Below are 5,814 nucleotides of genomic sequence, written 5' to 3'. Positions count from 1 at the left end.
AAAAAAAAAAAAAAAAAGAGATGATGAACAAAATCAACAAGGATAATTTAATTACTCTCAAATCAAAACTCTAGCAAAAGCAAGGTGTTTTGAGAATAAATTCAGCCAGAAATTAGATTGCAAAAAGGTATGCGTAGGAAGAAGAATATAATGCAAAAGGTGTCATCATTTATTTAAAAAAGTGTGAGGGAACAACAGAGGCAGTATAGATATAATGAAGGTATAAATAAAATGGAGAGGTCTGGCCCAACTACAGGGGAAGGAATGAAGTATCCCCCACCCACTGCAGTTTTTGGCTGGGACCAGGTTTGAACCTGCCATCTCCGGTATATGGGGCTGGCACCCTACTCCTTTCAGCCACAGGTGCTGCCCAAGGAATGAAGTATTAATTACAGGAATTAAGTGTACTGTTGAATGTTGCTGTAAGGGTCTCACGGAAAAGTGATGTCGCAAAGAAAAAGCACGCTTATTGAAATTGTGTTTTAAATAAAGGTGACCATCTGCTCACTCAGGCAAAATGGCGAGCTTTCTTTATTTGCTGTTGGTTTATACAGGCAATTTTGTACATGAGCACAATGCAAGCAATGACCTTATTGATCCATTTAAACAGCTTATGACCACCCACCCTGTAAGTAGCTCTTCTCTGGTAATCTGATAATCCACCCAACATACACCTTTAAGCATAATCCTTTCAATATAACTGGTTTAACATAACTTAATGAAGAACATGTTAACAGTTATTACTTTTTGTTCTTATCTGATGAAGCCTGAGGCTACCGGGAAAGAGCCGATTTGAATGTCTGTTCTATTAACCATGCCATTTGGAGGCAGTTACTTTGAATCTTTAAGCAAAGCATAGAGAAACTTGAGCATACAGGAATTTGTGTGCAAACCTCTGTTCCCATGTAGGCCTTAAGTCAGGGGGTTTTTCTGCTGGAGCCTTTTACAAGGAACTCTCAGGCTGGACTTCTCAAAAGCCTTTCATGAGCCCAGGTTTCATCTGTGCCATTAGATACCTGTATGACATTACCATTCCCAGACCTGTCAGCAAGCAACCTTCATCACTTACAACAGATCAGGAAAGGTTACTGATGAGTATCTGGCCAGTGGTCCAAAGGGCTTTTTCATAGGCCTTATAAAGTCAACCTAATTCCTTAATGCAGTCTGAAAATGCTATTCCAGGCAAAGCTTTGGTCATGTTTGGTCTGCAACTAACTTGGCCACATGGGATTCTGCCTCAGTTTCTTACAAGTATGCCTGCACAAAGTCTTTTCACTGCTCTCTTTCAAACGCTTTTCTGGCCAGAGGCATATAGGTGTTTCGCCTATAGTTAAGTGGAGGCCTAGCTGAGGATGGAAAGAATGAATTTACAGAGGATATCAATTATTCTAATAATAAGACAAAGGTGACAAGGATCTGAATTATAGCGATAGTACTTGAATGGAGAAAAAGGTGACTCTGAGCATTTTCAAAATCGTGACAAGAAACAAAACAACCAACACTGGACTTGGTGACAGCTAAGAAGAGGACAAAAGAGAGATAGCAAGAGAACTGTAACGTTTTAAAGAAGAAACATATGGAGAATGCCATTTGTGAATCTGAGAAAGTGGGAAGGGGCCAATTTACCAAGAGAAAAATGAATTTTTTCTTTTGGATTTACAGGATGAAGTAACAGTGGGACTTTCAGATGGAAATGTATATACCCTGTGGATATATATGTGAAAATGGCAGCTAAATCTCTAAGACTGGGTGAATTTATCAAAGGATAGTTTACAGTAATGAAACGAGAATTGGGGGATCCTAAAACCTCATCAACACTCTTCTTTTTTTTTGAGACAGAGCCTCAAGCTGTCACCCTAGGTAGAGTGCTATGGCATCACAGCTCACAGCAACCTCCAACTCCTGGGCTCAAGCAAGTCTCCTGCCTCCGCCTCCCAAGTAGCTGGGACTGCAGGCAACCGCCACAACGCCCCGCTATTTTTTGGTTGCAGCCACCATTGTTGTTTGGTGGGCCCCGGCTGGATTCGAACCCACCAGCTCAGGTGTATGTGGCTGGCGCCTTAGCAGCTTGAGCCACAGGCGCCAAGCCAACACTCTTCTTTCTTGAAAAATGTTTATTTGCCAATTCAACTATACAAAGTTGGACAATTAGGTTAAAGAACTCATCCTAGAAAAAGTGCTATATACTTCATTATTGAGTGTCACTACAGTCACCTTCAAGGTACTTCCTTTGGGAAGCTATGTACCAACTCTTGCACTTAGTTCACTCTTCAGTGAAATTCTGGAACCCTTTTTCTGGGCCAGCCATCAGATATGTCATTGTACCAGATCTGACAATAAGTTCGAAAACTTGTCCTAGAAAAAGTGCTACCTTCCTCATTGCTGAATATCACTTTGGTCACCACTGAAGTACTCTTCTCGGCCATCTCGTGACCATAGTGATACTCAGCAATAAGGTATGTAGAACTTTTTCTAAGATGAGTTCACACATTTAAGTGTCAGGCCTCATATTTTCTATGACATTTCAGGATATTCATAGATCTGTTAAAGCATTCCTTGGGTTTCAAATATGAAAACTTTGGTTTAGAGAGAACATGGATAGAGCCCTGAGTGCCACCCAGAGGGTTAGGAGGACGAATGGATGACCTCCTGGAAAGCAAAAAAGCACAGGAGAAAAGATATCCACCGCAAAAGCAGGGCACTGAAATCAACAGAGGAAAACAAACAGGATAAAATACATGAGGATGGCAGAAAATGATTAGAATTAAGAAATGACAGGACAGAGCTAAGAGTTTTAAGTCTGACCTTTTCACAAATACATGTTCCACAAGTGAAGCATTATGCACCTTCAGCACAAATCCTGTCTCAGTTGAGGAAAAAATTCAAAGTACAAGCTGTTCTTGAAACAAGTGAACAAACTAGTGAAACTGACCCTTTCATTTAACAACACTCTAATGGCAAGATTTTAATTTAGATCGGATACAGAAATAGAGAAACAAGATCAACATTAAAAACAAGTTTGAATTAAAATGACTAAATAAAAATATGTTCTTGCTGAAACATATTTTTGTATGTTTTTTGTTTCGAATTAAAAGTACAGCTAGGGCGGTGCCTGTGGCTCAGTGAGTAGGGCGCTGGTCCCATATATGGAGGATGGCGGATTCCAACCCGGCCTCAGGAAAAATTGCAACAAAAAAATAGCCGGGCGTTGTGGTGGGCGCCTGTAGTCCCAGCTACTTGGGAAGTTGAGACAAGAGAATCGCCTAAGCCCAGGAATTGGAGGTTGCTGTGAGCTGTGATGCCATTGCACTCTACCGAGGGCAATATAGTGAGACTCTGTCTCTAAAAATAATAATAACAATTAGAAAAAGATAAAAGTACAGCTAATCCACATAAGCAATTTAACAAAACAGCTATAATAAGATTGATACACCTGCTCATACAAAGTATAATCTCTCAGGTCACAGTAATATACTTTCTAAAAATCCTCAAATTTTAAAATTGTTAATATTCCACTGTTTAATGGTATTTTCCCAACACAATGAAAAACACGTTAGTCCTTTTTGAAATCTCAACAATTGGCAACTGTTATTAGAAATAAAAACAGTACTTGAAATAGTATTTTATGATAGTCCTTTATGTCACACCTCTTCTAAGTTTTTCCTAGGAGTCACCATTTCTTGTTAAAGTTATCACTGTATTAGGCGCAGATACCAGGTTCCTCCCAGAATAATAGACATGACACAGGGATAGGAAGCACTGCAATACAATGATTCATACACCTTCACCTTTCAAAAAGTACACACCTGAATCAACTTAAGCAACAGCAGTCAGCGACAGAATCAAACACGAGTAGGGTTTAAAAGAAATCGCTGATAAACAGAAATACCAACCAGTGGAACCACCAGGTGCACACAAACAGGCGAGAACTGTGTACAACAGGGAAACCGTTTTGAGTGTCACCAATGAACTGTTGGAAATCACTATAGTCCAGAGGAGGGCAGGACAGACGCCGGGAAAGTAGGCTCGAAATCGTAGGCAGCACCAGAGACACCAGAACAGTCTGCGATTCTGGGGCCGTAAAACCCATGGAGGCGCAGGAGGCGGAGGGCGCTGCGCACCAATCAGCCCCAGGACCTGTGGGCTCCTTCCGCTGCCCGGTGGCTTTGGACCCTCGGTCCTGGGACCTCCCCTAAGCCCGGCGTCTCTCCACCCTCTTACTCTGAAAGTGCCCTCAGAAGACAGACAGGAAGACCCAGGGAGCCGGGCAAGTGTCCGCAGGGATAAGCAAGCCTCTTTCCGTCCCGACCCTGTCCCCTCACGGCCACTTACCGTGATGCAGGCCGCAGTCACTAGGGCGGCAGTGGTGACTGGCTCCTTCCCGGCATTGACGTCCACTCGGGATGGCCTGCATCAGCTGAGCTTCCACCACAAACACTGGGGCTGCAGTCGGGGCACCACCCCTTCGGCCCGCCCCGCCCCGCCCCGCCCCAACGGAAGTGACGCACGGCCCGTTGGCGTCTACCGCCCGCCTGCGTGAGGTCTCTTCTCGCTCAGGCCTCTGCCTCCCGGTCAGTCACCGCTCCGCCCCCTCCCCAGGCATGCGCAATAGAGCATGACAGAGCTCAAGGCGGGAGGCCTTGAGTGACGAGCATGCGTGCACGCGCCTGCGGCTGCCGGGAAAGGGGTGGCTTGGTAGCGGGGAGGGGTCTTTGCTGAGGAGCGGTGTGTTGCTCCGTTGGCCAGCTTTCGGAGCAGAGTCGGGGCTTTCTTGTTTGCGGGCTGCCAGCCCTTTTCAGCAGAGCCATGCCTCCATCTCCACGTCCCTGAAGGCCCTGTCCTCGGAACTGCGGGCTGCGCTACCCGCCGCCTGGAGGTTGGTGAACGCATGGCCCGGTCTCCGGGTCTCTACCACGGTGGTGTCATCGTTCACAGTGACGTCTCTTTGCTGTCCATTCCTAGGCATATCCGCCTTGACTAAATGTTACTCAGAAGCGCTTTCATACTATTACTGTATTGTATGTAAATAACCGTATACTGCCGCACAAATGGTCAAATTCTGACATTTTTAGTCCTATGAGGTCAGCAAACCACAGCCCACAGCCTGTTATTGTACATTTCTGAGCTAAGAATGGTTTTCCCATTTTTCGAAGGTTGGAAAAAACGTTGGGGCACATGACAATTATATGACCTTCGTATTTCAGTGTCTGTTAAAAAAATAGTTTTTTTAGAACATAGCCATGCCATTCCTTTCATGCTATAATAGCGAATTTGGGTTGTTGCAACAGCCCTTACTATTGGAGCGATCTTGCAATTAAGTTGAGGTCAGGACGGAAAGTAGAAAAGTAGTATTAAGTAGTTTTCAACCTCAAAATGTTACCAGGACTGTTAAACTCCACCCTCACCTTCTGGGTGTCAATACTTTAGCCTGTGTAAGATTATTGTCAAGTCCTGGCTCAGCGTCTGTAGCACATTGGTTAAGGCACCAGCTACGTCCAGAGCCAGCTAAGCAACAATGACAACTGCCATAAAAAATAGCCGGGTATTGTGGCGGGCGCCTGTAGTCCCAGCTACTTGGGAGGCTGAGGCAAGAGAATAGCTTAAGCCCAAGAATTTGAGGTTGCTGTGAGCTGTGACACTCAATGCACTCTACTGAGAGCAATATAGTGAGACTCTGTCTCAAAAAAAAAAAGATTATTGTCAAGTTCTTAAGGAAGGGAATGGTATGAGCTGCCACCCATAGTGAATGTTAGACTGACAGTATTATTTTTAAAAAAATTAAGGAGGGAAGTCAGCTTGCTAGGCTGTTGGGAC

The 5,814-nt window shown here is 44.3% G+C and overlaps 1 protein-coding gene across 2 annotated transcripts in view; it reads right to left on the bottom strand.

Annotated features, from left to right (window-relative positions):
- Positions 1–4,620, bottom strand: part of PNPLA8 (patatin like phospholipase domain containing 8) — a 51,936-nt gene extending 47,316 nt beyond the window's left edge. For both annotated transcript variants that reach the window (XM_003782582.3, XM_003782584.3), the window contains exon 1: positions 4,333–4,620. The gene's annotated coding sequence lies outside the window, so the exon portion shown is untranslated. The remainder of the gene's footprint in view (positions 1–4,332) is intronic.
- Between the last annotated feature and the right edge of the window lie 1,194 nt (positions 4,621–5,814).

This window comes from Otolemur garnettii, unplaced genomic scaffold (genome assembly GCF_000181295.1).
Source record: "Otolemur garnettii isolate 467f Iridium unplaced genomic scaffold, OtoGar3 scaffold00005, whole genome shotgun sequence".
Lineage (NCBI taxonomy): Eukaryota > Metazoa > Chordata > Mammalia > Primates > Galagidae > Otolemur > Otolemur garnettii.
Note: the sequence above shows the minus strand (reverse complement) of the source record. Positions and strands in the feature narration are given on the sequence as shown.